General features: G+C 37.1%; 1 protein-coding gene across 3 annotated transcripts in view; it reads left to right on the top strand.

Annotated features, from left to right (window-relative positions):
- Window positions 1-18,493, top strand: part of TBC1D5 (TBC1 domain family member 5) — a 319,489-nt gene that overhangs the window by 54,088 nt on the left and 246,908 nt on the right. For 2 of the 3 annotated variants that reach the window (XM_030478230.2, XM_030478238.2), the window contains one exon: window positions 14,425-14,568. The exons of the other annotated variant lie outside the window; for it this stretch is intronic. The gene's annotated coding sequence lies outside the window, so the exon portion shown is untranslated. The remainder of the gene's footprint in view (window positions 1-14,424; window positions 14,569-18,493) is intronic. 3 annotated transcript variants of the gene reach the window in all.

The following is an 18,493-nucleotide window of genomic DNA, read 5'->3' as shown; positions in this document are numbered from 1 at the left end:
TATGTGGACTACTTCAGGATGCAAAACCGTGCTCTGAGTCAGACAGAATAGTGAGTTAAACCAGGATGTTGTAGTTAAAACTCTTAGTATAATCGAGTATTACGCCGCCATGTATGTTGATAATTACGTTCAGTAGATACTCCTCAGTTTTAGGCACGAACAAATTTAAAACCACAGAGTTATCATGAACTGAAATTTGCCTATCACCAATTACCATCTACCAGGGTTATTGTATTTTGTTTATTCTCTTTTTTTGTTTGTTTCTGAGTGGAAGAGCAGTAAACGCTTATCCATGTTCAGTCCAGTAAATAGGCAGAGCAGTGTGTTAAGTCCATTTATAATCTGCTTTTCCTATTGCAACTATGCTACACTACAGAAAGAGAAGTAGAACTTCTGAAGTACAAGTGCCACTCTCACCACTTCAGCAGACTTGCCCAACTCTTTGAAGAATGAGTGTCAACACCTACCATTGAGAGTGGAGTCTGGGCCCTAGCTCACTGACATCATCCCCACCCCAACTTCATGCAGCATTAGATCTCCCCATCCTCCTTTATTAAACTCGCATGCAAGCCTTTATGCATTCATTTGGATTTGTTAAAGAAAAAGCAGGAAGTTATGTATCTGACATTCAGATGCTTCTGATTGATAGATGAGAACAGTTGCAACTGTAGAAAATGTGTTAGCTATTCAACCAACGTAAAAGGAAATTTCTGCTTCCGTTACATATATCTTTCTTTGGACATACTAGCTGCCTTACTCCATCTTTCTTCACGCTTCATCTTATTATGCTTGAAGAAGTTCAGAACAGGTTTGTGTTTCCAAGCTCTTTTGTCAGTGAATGGGAGAAGAGGGAGAGATTGCACACAAGTTGGTTCACAGCAGAAGCTTTGATTCTGGAGGAAGGCAGTGACAGGGCCAAAATGGGATATCTGTTTGGGCCAGTCTCCTGTTAGATCACCTCAAATCAGCATCAAATTGTGTCACGCATTTATTAGAGTGTATCAAAATGGCAATGTTTTGGTGGTTTCCTTCTTTACACTTCAAGCAGCTTCATTTATGTGTTACGAGAGACCATAGTTACAAAGTGAGAGTACACATGAGATGGAGACACACAATTGCCAAATCAATCTGCCTGGTATATTAATGCCATCAGCTGCTACTGAAGTCTGAAAATATGTGACCAAAGCACTCATTAATTTCTTGAAAGTGGTTTAAAAGTAAATAAGTAAATACCATCATAAAGACAGTCTTCACCAGTGTAACGCTAAAGGTGCTTTCCAACCCTAACTAACCCTGTAACATTGGAAAGACCCCAAAACTGACCCCAAAGCATCAAGCAAATGGCTATCTAGGAATACTGTGATTATTAATATTCTACCTTTTTTTCCCCACCATCTTTCTTTCAAAATTTTATATTTCAGTACCTCCAGGGAATTTGCTTTTCCAAGTAACTTTTTATATAAAACCACAAGTAATAATAAAAAAAGTCTCTTCAATTTACTTTCCTGAGTTCTTCCATCTGTGACTCTTACAAAACCCCATCATTTCATTGTGACTCAATTGTTCACTCGGTGACTTTCAAACTTCTACTTTTTTACATGTAGAAAATTGTTATAATCTGGTGAATGTTACTTTGCAGGTATGTATCTTGTTCTGAAAGGGCTAGATATAAATTACATCTTGCCTTTAGTCAAAAATAAAAAGACAATATTCTAACTTTTTTTAAAGCACCCAATGACAAATTTCAGTCTCCATAGAATAAGAATTTTGTTATGGTTCTTTTCATTTGTAGTTTTTAGCCATTGATTATTAGCAAGTTTAATTTATCCTCACTAAAAAGAAATTAAATTGCATAAATACATATTTCCGATAAATGATGATGTTATGCTTCAGTTAAAATGAAAAAGAAAAGGAGATTAAATAAAGTGAAAATATTTAACTCATAGATACTTGAATTTTAGTTTGACCTATGTTTGTTAAAGGCAGATATGTTTGTCATTCTGATGAAGATGCATTTCTTTATACCTTGCTGTTGACAGAATCTCACCTACTTTTCCCATTTATTATGATAATAGTCTACCAGATGTCATATGTCACAGCCTAGTGAAGTTGTCTCTGCCTATTACTGCTTTATATATAATGTGCATTCTTATTTTTCTTTCCTTAATTTGGGAATTTTTATATGCTATTTGACATTTGTTATTTTATGAGGAAAAGAATAGAGGCAAACTATTTAAAATATTTGAAAGTAATTTTAGAAACAGTAGGCTTTTTTTATTCCCATGGTAAGTACCATTATGTTAAAGTATGCCTTCATGGGGATAGATAAGCTGAATCTCATAAAAATGGTCATATGTCTTAAAACTCTAGTGAATGTTGACTTAATAGATCTAATTGTGTTGTGCCATGCAACTTCTTTGAAAATTGTTGGCTTCAGTGGATAGATACGTAGATAAGTGCTAATAAGAGAGGGTGAAAACACAAATTATTCCATGTTACTGGTACATGTAGTGATCAGAGTAAAAGAAGTCCTAACTCTTTACCTAAAATATAAAACTGGTTAATATTCTCCTTCCAGGTGGTTACAGCGTAAAAGACATAGAACCATAGAATCATAGAATGGTTTGGGTTGGAAGGCACCTTAAAGATCATCTAGTTCCAAACCCCCGGCCATTGGCAGGAACACCTTCCGCATAATAGTATACATAATATCTGTCTATGGACAGAGATGCACAGTCAGAATAAGTTTTGGCAGAGATACAACAAGCTGACTTTTCATTCACAGCCTTTGAACTTTAGTGGGACTGGTCTTCAGTAGTTGTCATTCAATGTGTAGTATTGTACACCCCCATCTGTTAAAACCATACTGAATGCACACCACACTTAGAATCATAGAATCAACTAGGTTGGAAAAGACCTTTAAGATCATCAAGTCCAACCATTACCCCAGGACTGCCAAGATCACCACTAAACCATGTCACTGAGGGCCTCATCTACACGGTTTTTGAACAGTTCCAGGAATGGTGATTCCACCATTTTCCTGGAAAGCCTGTTCCAATGCCTGATTACCCTTTCTGTAAAGAAATTTTTCCTAATATGATGATGATGATGATGATAAAAACATCACGTTGCAGAAGGAGTAGAGCTACTTGGAACCACAGCCAGATTTCATTCATTTTTTGGCATTTAGGGACCTAGCACTTGTCAATTATATTGGAAATTTTTATTTCCACACAAAGCTTTTTGCTTAGAAGGTTCATATATTGGGAAAAATGCATTCTCTACAAACATGAGCAGTGTTCATTTTGCTTTATGCACTACAAAGGAAGGTCATTCAGACTTCTGTTTCATTTTTATATTTGGGCTTTTTTTGTGTATTAAACTAGAGGTAGAAGTGCCCCCTAGATTTATAGATTTGTGTGCTTACACAAATCTACAGAAAAATGCCATATAAGACATTCCTTTTCTTTTAAAAATCAATATTAAGAAGTTTAAAGGCTTTTCTTTGTGCAGAGCAACAGCAAAACATGCAACTATCAGCAATTTATTGTAGTTTGCTTTCTTATGTTTTACTGTGGAATTGTTGATACATAAGATTAACTCGTAAAAATCCTTTTGTTCTTCTCCAGCAGTATTTTAGATGAAAGACTGAATTCTCCTCTGTACAGTCCTGAAGGGATCATTGCAGTCCTTAAAGCTGTATTATATAGTATAATATACATGAATATGACAACAGTCAACACAGGAAACTATTATGCTTGAAGTAGAGGAAATCAGAATGAAGCTTGACATTTTTCTTTTACATTTGCAATATCTGTGCAACCAGAACTGACCAAGGCTAAGAATATTTGAAGTTAGACACTCCTGAAAAAAATGTATTTGAATAAAACCTGGGTCACTGTCTGAAATCAATATTGCACTCCTCAAGTTTCTTTCAAAATTACTTTTATCTTTTTAGAAAAGGTACTTAAATTTGGTTTTCTTTCAAAGACTGGAATTTTTCAAGTGACTATATTTTACTTCAAAAATGAAAATGAAGGAATAAATTAAATTGTAAGGATTAATTAACTGTAAATGTCAAACAAAACTGAAACTTTGTATGTTCAGTAGATGCCCCTCTTTTGTTGAAATGATCATCCTTCAAATGTCCATCTTCATATAATGAAAATTAGAGGAGAGAAATTTGTATAAAATAGCCAATTTCTTAGGTTTTTTCTTCTCCCTTCCTCCAATGAAATGTTGTAGATGGCAAAAAGCAGTCCTGTTACACGAGGGAAAAGCCAGATTGATGCACAGAAAGGAACCTTTTATTTAGTCTTAAGCTGAGAACATTTTTCTAAGTGAGCAAATCCTATGATATGTAGAAAATATTTCTACCTTTCTATAGAAAAGACAACTGTGGTATTTGAACTGATCATAACAATGAGTCATCAAACAATATCTTTAGGCTCATGGAGCAAATATGGAATAGTTGATGTTTTGCCTGTATTTACAATGTCAGCAGCTGGACATTATTTCAGGATTTAAGCTCTTTCTTCAATCTTCACCTTTACAAAATGGTAACAGTAGCTGGTTTAATTAAAGGTGTAATAACCCTTCAGTTTTCTCTTCTTACAGTCCATAGTGCCAAGCATACATATATACTCAGATTTCTTCTAAAACTGAAAAAAAGTCTGAAACAAGCAGCCATCATAGCATTTAGGAATAATTTTATGATAAAGTTTTGGTTTAGGCTGGAAGTCTCTGCTCTGCCTTCTAGAGCTTTTTATTTTCTGCTGATGATAATATGATGACAAAATTTTGAATTCTGTCAAAATTCCAAATATGGTCACATTTATGACTGTATTATGATTCTTGCTCAAGTCTTTATCCAGACGTACTTTAAATAAACACTGGTAATACTTGTGGTTGGTGATAATTTTCAATATGCTCAGCACTTAATTTGCTAATATTTGAATTAGCAGAATATATATTTTTAAGTAAAATCATTAACTCCATATAAAATGAGATTTTTTTTTTTCAATTGTTTAATCCTACATTTTTTTCCTAAATGGTTTAATCATATTTCATACTTGATCAGTTTGTCTGCAGATTACCGCTTTGGGTGTTTGTAGTTTACAATTTATTTCTCAGTAGCAATATCACTTCATCTGTAAACACGAAAAAGAAACAGATACAGAGATTTATTTCTTTTTTTTTAATCTTGCATTCAGTCTGCATTTCACTCATTTATTTTCATTTGATACGGTCAAATGAACCAAGGTGAGAACTATGACTTTGTATGCAAACCACGGTTAACCTGTAGATGAGCTTAATTGGATTATGAATTAATATTTTTTAAAAGTATATGAACTTTAACTGTTATCAAATAAAATACTCAATTCACAAAATACTTCTGTTGTCACCATTCAAAAAATTCATTTAATGTAGTATTAAAACCAGCAGGTTTACATTTAATTTCCTTTCAAATAATTCCCAATCGCTGAACATATTTTACTGTGAATAGGTGTAACCTCACATGTTGTGTTATCTTACTAATTTTAGCTGAAGTCATGCTTTTGCCTTACCAGAGTTGGCTCAACTACAGGGTGCTTAGCTGCAGCAGTGGTTGCCTCCTGAGCAGAACTCTAGCATTACCAGTTCCTGACAGCTGCAAGCCAGCCTCTGGGCATCTTGCTAAATTTTCAAATGTAATTATACAGTAGACTTCCTTTAACAAATTCTGTGTTCCCAGCTATAATTATAACAGCTCTTCTTGCCTCTAGCCTGTTCCTTATCTTACAACCCACCTCCATATCTCCCACTGCTGGCTAGTGTTATCCAGTAGAGCTGATGGATCTAGAGAAACAGAGCTTGTTCTCTCTATCCTCACAAGGATGGTTTCATCAGTACAGAAGATCCACTTCTTCTGATTCACTATACTGAAATGATGTGTCTTATAAAGCTGAAGATTGTTCTATAATTTGCAGAAGAGCTCTTGGTTAGCATGCTGCTTCACTTTTGTGAACAATTTTCAATTGTCATTACAGGGCATAGGGTAAGGAATTATTAAGAGCTATCTATGATGAAGAAGCCAGCACAGGGAAAGGAGGCCTTCTAAAACCACTTTGCTTTCGTGTTGTGTAATTCAGGATATCATTTCTTTAGCTGTACGATTTGTGTGTTAGGTTTTCATATACAAAGCTGTTTGTGGTCCTTTTAAAGGCACACGTGACATGAAAATAGAGATGATCAGCAATGCATTTTTTCTTACATGAAATGCTATGTAACATTAACCGAAGAATTACCATCACAAGGATGGTTTCATCAGTACAGAAGATCCATTTCTTCTGATTCACCACGTCTCCCATTTTTCAAAAGCATTTGGAAATCATATCCTGTCCTCTGAAATGCTGCTAGTTTCTCCCAGCATTGTATTATCACACTGCCTTTCAGTTACTATGATTATTATGAAAATACCAGGTAGAAACAGGTCTAAACAGATGTCTCTGAGATCCATTTGAAATATATGCCTAGTTTGACAGAGCTGATAAAAATTCTTTTCAAGAACAACTGCTCTCTGATCGTTTTTGTGTCCAGCTTATAGTGATTATGTCTGCACAGTATTTTGTTATATTGGCAACAACAATGCAGAACATGTTTAAAATCTCTCTAATCTCAATCTTGAATCACACCTATTGTTACTTCTCGTCCATAAAGCCAGTTAACACCCTTCCAGTGAAGTAATTCAGATGAGTTTGAAGGGATCTATATTTTTTTCTTACTATTTCTTCTAGAAATTTGGTTGTGCAATAATTGGTTTCTCTGGTAGACTGGAACTTACAGGTGTGACTTACCTCACCTGTAGGGACAGGAGAGAGCTTGTAAGTTTGGTTGGGTTTGTTTTGTGTGGGTTTTTTTTCCTTTTCTACCTCTTTTGATTTTCTTTATTCTGATCTCTTAGAAAGAATGAGACCACAGATCCTAATCTGTTAACGTCTCTCCTCCTCCATAATTCTCAGTATGACTCGTTTCAAGGGTTTCCTTTCATCTTTTTTGTTACATTATTTCCTCCTCTTGTTTGTAGCAATAGTATGTGTGTGTCATATCTTTGTAGGTCCCATTGATCACTGATACAGGACATGGATGAAAACTTTTTTTCTAGTGAGACAAGCTGACAGGATGTGTAGAAGATATTTTCTTTGGTTTTGCTTGTTTTGTAATTTCAGAAAGGCATGGTTGGGCACAGAACAGTAAGGTTTCTAAGGTTAGCATCAGAAAATTACGTGTACTTTCGTTGCATCTTATGTACTAGGTGGAACAGGACAGGTCAGTTCCAAAGGGAAATGAGATCCGAAACTTTGCATGTGTGAAATATAAAGATAGAGGTGATTACATACTAAAATCATTATTCTAGCCTTTCAAACCACTAGCTATTAAAATGGGTTGGGGAAAAGATTGAATTAGGACAAGGGGCACTCTATCGCAAATTGTTGCATCAAAATATCTTATGGAAATTCTTTTATCCTGAATGACTCTGGTGTTTGGTATGATGCCCTATGGGTGGCCTTTTCTTGTGCATAACCACGTAAAATCCATTCATCTATTGTTCATCTGTTCTTCTTGTGTATTGCAAGATGGAGAATTTTACCCTAAAATAAAACTATAAAACTAGGAACAATGAAAGCAGGGTAGTGATGTTTTTTCAGGTCTGTCATACAAGCTGAGCCCTCTTGCCCACCAATAGAGAATGAGGACAGAAGCCAGAATGTTTATAACAATTGATACTATCTCTTTAAAATTCAATGTTTTATCTTTTACCTTTCAGTTTGTTTTATAGGTCATTTCATTTTTGTTCCTTTTCTTTAGTATGAGCTAAGAACAGAATTATTGCTGAATATGCTAAAATAGATGTGTATTTTTTAAAGGCTGGTATTTAAGCAGACAAAGAATCATGCTTAATGCTGCTGTGATAATAAATAGTACTATAATTGATTGTTGATAGAAACCCTTAAAATACATTTTTATGGTTGAAATGTACTTTGGGTAAACAGTTTTCAGTTTGCCTATTAAAATAATTCACCATATACCGTGGTTTCTTTGAGTATTAAGGAAGTAGGACTTTTCCAGCAACAGTAATTGGTTGACACTGCTTGACCTTAATGCAAAGCTACAGTATTTAATGAACAAACGGAGGGAATAAAGTTTTGATAAATAAGGCAATTTTCATGAAGCCTTTGGAAATATGCTTGAAGTCTTTTAGTGTTAGATTGACGGTTTCTCCTTTTGTGAAAAGAATAAGTGAATAATTTAAGGCTATATTTCATGTTTTCAGATCTTCATTCTGTCATATAAATAATAGACTGTGAAATGCAGCAGCTCCTGCATTCACAGATTTAATAGACCAATACAAGTGAGTATCTTACTCTGCTGCTGGCATCTTAAGATGCTCTTTTGTGCATATGTATACCTGAGAAGCAATATAGAAGTGGGACATTCCTACACTCTGTTCAGTAACCAAATTCCACACTTTAAGCATGCCACATACTCTGTTTTTGAATGTATTGTTCTTCCTTAAGGTACTTTCAGTACAGCTTGATGTCAATTTTAGTATTTTTAGGTTTTAATTCTGGTACAGTATTATGATGGACAGATGTCAAAAAAGTAATACATGGCTATTCAAAATTGAAGTGTAAACTGAAGTTTACTTCCTTAAATGGAAAGACTGTGTGAAAAGCATTCACGTTTACATTTAGCATAGATGTTTAAAACACAATTGAATCTTGATGAAAAGAGATTAAGATGTATTTACTAAGATAGTAAAATATCAGGTTAATTTATATAATTTGTTACATTTATTCATAGTTATGTAATTTCTTTTTGAGGGAAATAGTATTGGGGGAGTAAGAACAGAGAATAGCAAAATTAAGCTGGTTTGTTTTCTTTGTTTCCACTCCCTTCCCCCACACCCTATTAAGTGGCTTTAGTTTAACGTATATTGAAAGAATAGTGAAGCAAGGCTTACCGAGAACAAGTGGCAAAGCACTGGGATGTTCTTAGTCTTCTAAGAAGGAGCGTATTTTTAGGACTAGTGAACTATGGGAAACATAAATACTATTTTGGAAAGTATGTACTACTGTGCCTGTTTTGTTAGCTGCAAAATGTAGCGTTCTGAAACACTTCTATTAAGAAGTTAGGTGTCCTCCTGACACCTGCTTCTTTCAACACTGGAGTAACTCTAGTTGTTAGGAACCTTCTGTGCCTATGATATAATACTGAACCCTTGCTTTCCTCCATCCTATGTGGGCATGCAGGCATCTACAGAAGTAAGGAAAGCTCTTTATTCATATTTTGAAGACTATATTTCTGTAAATAATGTCTAAGAACTCTGGCAGATGGTCTGCCTTTGCCATGGTATTGAATTATGTAGTCCCCATGTAGGTTCCAGAAATGTCTGGTATGGATCCTTCAGACAAAGTGAGCAGTCCACATGAGGATGTCATCACCTTTGCTGCAATACAGTCTGTTTCTTTCCTGTTTCTGTTTACTGATACTCTCTAGTTCATGCAGTCAAGTTACTTTCTCTCTTAATTTTCAAGAAAAGTAATCTTTATATCTTAAATTATACAAATCTTAACATAATCCGATATTCTGTTTTGTAAATTATTTCTGTAAATTATTCAATTTTTATTTTTTTTTTCCCCACTGATACAAGTCTCAGTATTCACAGTAAGGCTATCTTTTGATTTCAGTTAGTCCAAATGCTTTTCCCACTGTCCATACTCTATTCAACTCATTTATAACTTAGAAAACACCTGTGCAGGGATAGGTGTAAGTTACTACAGTGTAACTTGTTGCAAACTATTATCATAACTGTATGAATAATGTGAAAATCATTGTGCTGCACTGATATGCAGTACATTATCACCTCTGTTTTCAGAACTTAGAGTACTATTTTCTATTTCTTCTGCTACATAAGCATTATTCAAGCCATTGGTTGGGGTGTTTCTGTTGTGTCAGTAAGAATTTACAGGATTCATATGTTGAATGAACTGCTTCAAAGCAAACCAGTCACTGGATCCAGCTGTGACTGAATTGACTTGTGATACTTGAGCAAAATGTTTGTTACTGTTCCTTATTACTTCAGTACAAGGCTATGGTCTCACTGTAGCAGGTCCTCTGCAAGTATACATATTCACTATTCTGTATTTGCAGGCTTTTGTCTGTTTAAAGGCAAAATGCAGAAAGGAGGGTATGAAAAGCGAAAGAAGGAAGTAGGAAAGCAGAAAAGCAAGAAAAAGCAATGAAGATATTTTGGTAGTGGCTGTACATAAATGATGGTGATGGTTGCTTTTAAATTCTGAATTGAATTCAAATGACTGTACGTGGTATAAAAGCCTTTATTGATACAGTCTGAACATACAGATTCATCTACAGGGACACCCTGCAGCAGTGCCCAGTGCGTGGCCACCATGGGCAGGGACGTCCCACTGGGCCTCTTGGGCACAGGCACTGCCTCAGGGCCGGCACCCCAAAGGCCTTTCTCCAAGGCACGCTGGGCGAAGAGGCAGCAGCAGGACTGCGCTGGGCAGGGCCGCGGGGGCCCCCTCACCCCCGTGTCATAGTGCCACCACCTGCCAGCGCAGCATCACAATGCTCTGGGGCACTATAAGTCCAGCACCCTCCCCCAGTGCTTTGGAGCTCCAGTGCCAGGCACAGGAAGGGTTCTTGCTCCCAGCGTGGATCAGCCCAGCGGCGCTTTGCTGTTGTTGGAAGCCCCTGAGATGGCTCCAAGTGGAGGCAGAAAAGGCAGTGCCAGTGTCCCCTTAGAGGCATAACCAGCGTGTGGACCAGGGGCAGGTCTTGCTCACATGCTCAGGGAGTAGCCGATCGCCAGCGCTGGGGTCAGGAAGGAATTTTCCCCCGGGGCAGATTGGCCCTGGTCCCCCGGGGGTTTTTTGCCTTCCTCTGAGCACTGAGCATGACCACTTGTCAGGGCTTTTCGGTCCATTCTGGCTGTGTTATCGCCTGGTGCTCATGCACCACGAAGGTGGCCCCTCGTGCCCTGCAGCTGGGGGGAGAAGGCTTTTTTCCCCCAGGGTGGACTAGCAAGTGTCCCCAGGGTTTTTTGCCTCCTCCGCAGCCGAGCACAGCCCCTCCATGGGGCTCCTTTGGGTCATTGTGGCCCAAAGGCAGCTGCTCGTGCTCCACGCAGCTGGCCCTCGTGCCCCGCACGCGGGGGGAGGAAGCCTTCTGGACTCCCAGGGTGGCCCCAGTGTGGCCCTGGGACTTGCTGCTTCTCCTCTGTTGCATTGAGCACCCCCCCTTGTCAGGTCTTCCCTGGCCCATTCTGGCTGGGGTCTTGCACTGCTCTCGTACCACCACGGCACCGCTCCTGCCCCGGCTTTCCTTTGTCAGGCTGCAAGGGAGGTTTTTTGAAGCTAAATTGAAGCATGCGTCAGCCTGCTGCTGGCTATGCATGTGCATCGTGTTAGTGCTTGTGGGCATCAGCTCTGAAACAGATTGAGAAAAAGAAAATAGAATCTAACCTAGAGTAAAGTAGACTAAAATTAACTAAACTAAACTGAAATAAGGTAAATAAAATAACTTTATAAATAAATAAAATACTCTTTCCACCTGTAACCTGATTTGTGTCGGATTTGTGTCTTTGAAAGTGTTTTTGGTGCTGAAAACCGCTTGGAGTTTCAGGTAAATGGTCTCATCATTATATAACTCATAGTGAGTGGAATGGAATGGAGTGGAGTAGAATAGAATAGAACAGAACAGAACAAAAGAGAATGGAACAGAACAGCTATGATATGTTATGCATATAGTTCTGCATGAGAAGCTCTGACATAGGTCTGAGGGGCTATGTGCAGTGCACGTCCCAAGGGAGGCTGGTCCCAGGCACTGAGCCTTATGAACACCCTCTGGACCCTGACAGAAGCAGACCTGCACTCCTCATATACTCTCCTTTAGACATGTATGTGGTGCCACTTGGAGAGAGAGGATCGGGCCAGATGGACTCCTGATGGAGTGGTGGTTTTCTCAGGCTCTTGTGTTTTGTTACGTTTCTCCAAAAGAAACAACTCAGGCATTTTTAAAAACTAGCATTTAAGGGAGGGTTGCGGTTGGGAGTGGGGTGCCAACCAGCACTTCCAGATCCCTTTCAGCAGGGCTGCTCTCCAGCCACCCCTGTCCCAGTTTACACTTGTGGCTGGCATTCCTCTATCCCGGGTGCAGAATTCAGCATCTGCTCTTGTTCAGTTTCATGTCATTGATGATTGCCCAATGCTCCAGTCTATCTAGATCCCTCTGCAAGACCTCTTGGCATTGGGGCTCATGAATGGGCATGCCAGCCTGTGCTGAAGGACGCCAGTCCTTTGCCCAGCAGAGCAAAACTTGTCGGTACTTCCCTTTACCAAGCATGCAATGTGTTTCTCTAACACAAAGAAGATATTTCAATACAACGCCTCCTTTCCCTCATGGTCCTGCTCTTCTCCCATCTAGGGAGGTCACTAATTCTTGATCCTTTCCTTCTAAAGCCCACCCTTCCTTTTTGGCACCAACTCAGGACACCGTGTGAATTGGCATCAAGCTGTCCCTTCACAGCTTCTCCTGTTTCCTGCCTTCACTTATGAAACCTTTTGCAACAGCATCACTGCTGCAGTTCCCTCCAGCTTGTCTCCCTTTGGCTTGGCTGCAGCTCTGCTGTTTCAAACTGGTGTCCTCAGCACACACCCTTCATTGCACTTACCAGTACTGCTGTGATGTGAGGATTTATTTGCACTAACCCAGGAGATAGGTAGAGAGGATAGAGATGTAGATGTAGATGTACAGATATAGATACAGATATATAGAGATATAAATGACATAGCTATAGCTATACATAGGGAAGTGTGTGTTTCTGTTTGTGTATATTATTTTTCCCTTGTTGTTTCCAAGAGGTGATTATGCTCACATTCTACCCGAACTGGTAGAATTCTAGCATTCTAGCAACTGGTAGAATAGTAGCATTTTCTACTATTGTATGTGAAAAACAGTGGTTTTGTTCTTTATTTAGTCAGTGTGGCTTTTTTTTTTTTTTTGCTTAATTTGTTAACACCTATAGAAATTAGAAAGAGCAGTAGTTATGGCAAATGGACTATGTAATTTGAAAATTGTATTTTGTCACATATTTTAGTCACAAAACATAGTTGAAATCAATTGTCCAAACATTCACTTAACATATTAATAAGTAATACAGGAATACTCTAAGCCCTCTTGAATTAGATATATTACATCTTGTTACAAAATTTAATGCCAGGCTTAATAAGTCAAAGTGTGCTCTAGAATAAAAATGCATTTTTATGCTACTATATTGCAACTAGGATACTAATCCAAATTATAAAAAAATCAAAACAAAGCAAACCACCAAAACCAAACAAAACCACCAAAACTCCTGCTATTTAGCTGGAATTGTTTAATATACTCCTGTGAAGACAACTGTATTTAATTTCTTTAAAAGAAATTCCCAAATTTATTCCTTCAAAGTGAGTATGTTTTTCACAGTTTATTTCTAAATGCAGTTTAATTTGTTTTGACAACAGTAGTCCTATTGCAGGAACTATTTTGGTGATTACCTGCAAAATCAGTGTCTTCTAGGACTTTTTTTTTTAATGTGTCTAGATGGTTGTGTTCTTAAATTTTCTGTGGAAACAGTGTAGAAACAGAGAGAAGTATCAGCTTTTCAGAAAGGAAAGATCCTGTTTCTAATATTTCCAGTTCAACACTGTTAGCTTTGCATATTTTTAGAGGAAAAGTTATTTTTTAAATAGCCATGTATCCCATCATTACATGAATAGAATTTAACTCACAATAGTCGAAAAATTCTGCATAAACATGTTTTGAAGAGAGGGGTTTTTTTAGAAAAAATATTTTTTTCTTAATTTGCAAGTGCATTTTTGAACCATTAAAAGAGAGTTAATAAAAGATAAATGGCTGGTCAGTTGCTGGAATTTGATTTGTTAAATCTTTCTTAGAACCATAGCCTTGAACATTTGTAGTGTGTTTATAACAGTTGTAGTGTGCTATTGAACCCTGTACATTTTTTTTGTCTTACCTAATAATGAAATAACCACTTTCTAGGAAACACAACTAATAATATTAAGTTAATTCTATGTTTATTTTATATATAGTTTTATATTTGTGGATATAAAGAAGTTTAGTCACAGGAGGAGGAACTGAAAATAATGCTGAGGAATAGCCAAGAATTGCATGTTGATATGAATTTCAGGTTGAATATGGAAGAAGTCTTCATAACACTCAAGTTGTTAGAGTTGTTTCTCTACTGTTATTGTCATCTTAGAAATAAATAATTCGAACCATTTAGGTTAAATTAAAAAATAAAAATTACAGATTTTTTTAGCATTTTTTTCATCAAGCATCTTTGTTCTCCATCTAAAGTTCAATTCCAGAAGTCTGGTACTGGGACTGCTACTCCAGCTTCTTCGTTACTGCTGGTGCCTGGGCCTTATCCCAGTGCTACTTGTGTGGAGAATATCATTCTGAGGACAACTGTCTGCTTTGTGTTTGAGCACCTCCCACTATGTAAGTTAATTTTGTTTGGTTTGGTTTTTTTTTTTTTTTAAAAAAGCAAACTGAGTTTGCTTCATTTACGTTAATGTCATAGTTACACATTTAGCATATGTTAAAATGTTTCTGATGTCTTTCCTATAGTTGTCCAAAAATTATTTTAAATACCCATTCTGTAAAAAAAAAGAATCTTATTTTACAAATGTAGGTGCTTTTCTCCGTATGTTAAATTTTAAAAGACAAGTTAAAATATTGACTGTAGTATTTGGTTTTAAAAGTGACGGATAGCTGTACTGAAGTCTGTTTTCCCCAGAACTGGTAAAACATACAGTGTCAGTGGGAGCTTTCCTTTGCTTTCTCCCATAATTTGCCCTAAGTCCCGACCTGGAGGGGCAATTCATGATCTAATTCAAACCTCTCCTTACATTAACAACATGGCAGTGTTTAGTAATGATGCAGTGTTTGCTGTTAAAGACTTGCCAGTTTTGCCTTAAATAGCTAGATTATATTACCTCAATTTGCCATATTCCCTCGGTTTAGTTTGGAATTACATTGCAAATGTTAAGGTGATACTACTGAATTGTATAAAGGAATTTGAAAGTTGAAATCCTAGCAGTGTTGTTTTAAAGGACTAGTACTGGTCTAGAGAAAAACACTAGTTCAAGTGATTAAAGGTCAGGAAACTTGGTTTAATAGCAACAATTTTTTGTTTTTACTGAATTCCATCAGTGACTTTATTTTTATTTCATACTGCTCTGGAGAATTTAAAACCCTTTCTGAAGTGATTTTAAAGATATATGTGTGGTTGTGGGGTTTTGTACGTACAGTTTCTGTACCTTTTAAGTGTAGTTAGTGTTTTCCAGCGTTGCAATAAAGTACAGAACACTATGCAGTACATTAAAGAAGTAGAGCCTATGCATCAGAACAATTTTCATGCCTCACTCAATTCTTAATGTAAATTAGTAGGAACATTGGTTATCCATTTGAGAAATTGAGTTGGTATAAAAATAAAAATGCACTTATGGTATGTGGTGCTTTGTGTATCATCTTGGGAGTGTTTTGCTGTTTATCTGTCACTTGCATTAGAAAAAGCAGTCATTGGCTGCAGGTGACATTAAAAATTAAAGGTTAACCTCAATTTCTTTACTGACCAGACATGGGGCAGAAAGTTCTTCTGGATGTGTGCCTGAATTTTGGAACTGTCAAAAAGAGTTGAGAAGTAGAGACTTATACTTTTGGTGGCTTAGTCTTTTTGTGAGTGCATATATAGTTATACAATTTCACCATTTTCTACTGATTCACATGATTTTGGGAATGTCTTTTTATTTTCTTACTTAGAAAAAGTAATTAAAATTTAAAGTATTACTAGACAATACTTGTCTTTCAAAAACTAGTGTAAATTGTTATTGGAAATTGCTGTAGCAGCTTTTGAATATTCTGCTTAGCTCAATGTACGTTTATTATAAGAGAAGATTTATATACTTGTAGCCTGGGAGATCTTTCTTTAAGCATGAAGACTTTGGACAAAGTTGGCCTCTACCCAGTGGTGAGTTCAGCGTGAGCCAAATTCGATAGTATAATGCTTCTCTCCTCTCTCAGTCCAAGTGTTGTAGGCAGCATTCAGAACAGTGAAGAAGACTGGCTTCAGGCAGCAGGGGTTTCCGTGTAACCTGCCAGATATGTTTTATTTGCAAAGCAGGTATTACACTTTTTCAGTGGTAGACCAGGCTGCAGGCAAGTCTTGATGCTTGAGATGCAAACTTGAAGCTGTGGCTGCTGCTCTTACCTTCCATTTCTTCTCTTGATTTTACTTACCCATGCAATAATGTAGTATGCATATAATCAATGGACCTGCTGCTTCTTGTTGGCCATTGAGTGAAAATGAGCAGGTAAGAAAGAAAAATGAAATTCCTTGTTCTGTCTTCATTATTAGAATAAACTGCCAAACATGCATTTTTCTTTCCCCATCCCCTATTTGCTGAACAGTGAATCTCTTCTCTCCTTGGGCATTTTGCCTCTTACAGCTCTTGGGAAAACAAGAAAATAGAACTTTCGTTAAGGAAAGCAATGAATATTGCTTTAGAAAGGAATATTGCAATTAACAGTTTTGAGTTATACATTTCAGACATAGGTATAACTGTTTTAAAACTATATGTCCATGTGCTTGCTTCATAGTAAGCTTGACACAGTTGTTTGTTTCAGGACTGGTATACTGTAGATTTTTCAGACTTTGAATTAAATCACGTTAAGAATTCTTTGGTGAGAAAGTTTTAATCCTAATTCCAAGTGTTTTACTTAGTCTTAATTTCTTAAACCTATATTTAAGACCAATCATTTCTCTGAAGACCTAGTACTTGTAAATGCCAGTTACTTATTTTCCTGCACTTCCTTCTGCTTGAAATTATTCCAACCTTCTCCAAAATTGGTTTCACTTAACACTCCCCAATTTCTTGTGTTTCAGATTTTTTTTTGTGTTGACATAATAATGAAACTGGTCAAACAAGTTTCACTATTGAAATGATATATAATGAACCTGAAGAACCTGATGTATCTTTGAACATAGTTCCTTTGACTTAAGGAGTAATTAAATCCCATATAATATTGATAATTGTTCGCTTGCAGCCTGGCTCTGAAGCTTTCATTTTATAATCTGGGCTATGAAACATCGGGAAACATGAACAGTATTTTTTGAAGGAAATATCTCAGATAATTAAATAATGCAGAAAGTGGTTATAATTTGAAATCCAGTACTTTCTAAGAAGAAATCTTTATGTGATTTTATGTATTTTCTTGCGGCCTGTAGAATAAGCAGCATTTTATAATGTCAGTTACTTCCTTTAAGTTCAACTAAACTTCTTTATCAGCCTAAAAAGCACTGGCGACTTCCAGTCATGTTATAGACCACATAGTGGAACAGCTAATGGATAATTTATCCATTTGTTACAGTGTTAAGCAGCTCATAGATATCATCTGTATGAGCAGAAGATTTTAAGTCTTTCCAAAAAACCCCACCAACATGCATTCATTGCAGTGTTTCTGTTGTTGCTATTCCTACAGTGTAGGTGGTCCATGCACCAATGTTTAATTTCTTGCTTTATTGCAGAGATTGGCTATATAGAGAGAAATGCATAAGCTGAGGAATTCTTTCTGAGATGTAGAAAACTGGCAGGACATGCAGCTTCAAAGAATGGAAGAACAGATCCGGCACTGAGAGTTGTTTTGCAGAGCACTAAAATCAAGTTATATCAGTTCCCCAGAAGGGTACATAACATCACCTCAGGACTAGTAATTCATATAGCTTTATTTTCAGTAGCTGTTAGATTGTCCTGGTGAGGAGTAGTGGCAACTGTGTGTTATTAGTCCATTCTCTCCAGACATCCTTTCTTCTCTCTTGGTACCATGTCAGGATTTACCCACTTCATGTAGCTGGTCCTTGCTTGGCAAAATTGGTACTGCTTCACATCCTTGTTGCCTCTGGCAGTGATCTTTGTGTGCTGAATCTGCCTTGCCCCTGCTCCCTGGCAGGCTGCCCCATTTGCCTCCTGAGTCTTATTTTGGGCAGTGTGGCTCTGAACCCTGAGCTGGCCTTGGGCAGGCCCAGCTGGCCCAGCCACGTGTGGCAGCGCTTTCTCCATCATGCTTGGTGCCTGCTTTATAGTTTGTTTTCATTTCAACCAGGAAACCAGCCTCGCTAGTTGGAAATCTTGGTATTAAGGAAGACCTTACTGCTGCTTTTCCATACTTACAAGGGATTTATAAGAAAGTTGGAGAGAGTTTTACTGGTTTTTACTCTTAAGTTATACTGATTTGAATGTCTGAACATAAACTGAATGATACTGACAGGTACCAGTGTGGATGCCAACGATGTACAGAGTCCAGTATTAGAGACTGTATCTCACATGCAAGTAGCAGCATTTCTCAGTTGTTGTGACTGTCCAGC

The sequence above is a fragment of the Strigops habroptila genome, chromosome 1 (genome assembly GCF_004027225.2).
Source record: "Strigops habroptila isolate Jane chromosome 1, bStrHab1.2.pri, whole genome shotgun sequence".
Classification (NCBI taxonomy): domain Eukaryota; kingdom Metazoa; phylum Chordata; class Aves; order Psittaciformes; family Psittacidae; genus Strigops; species Strigops habroptila.
Note: the sequence above shows the minus strand (reverse complement) of the source record. Positions and strands in the feature narration are given on the sequence as shown.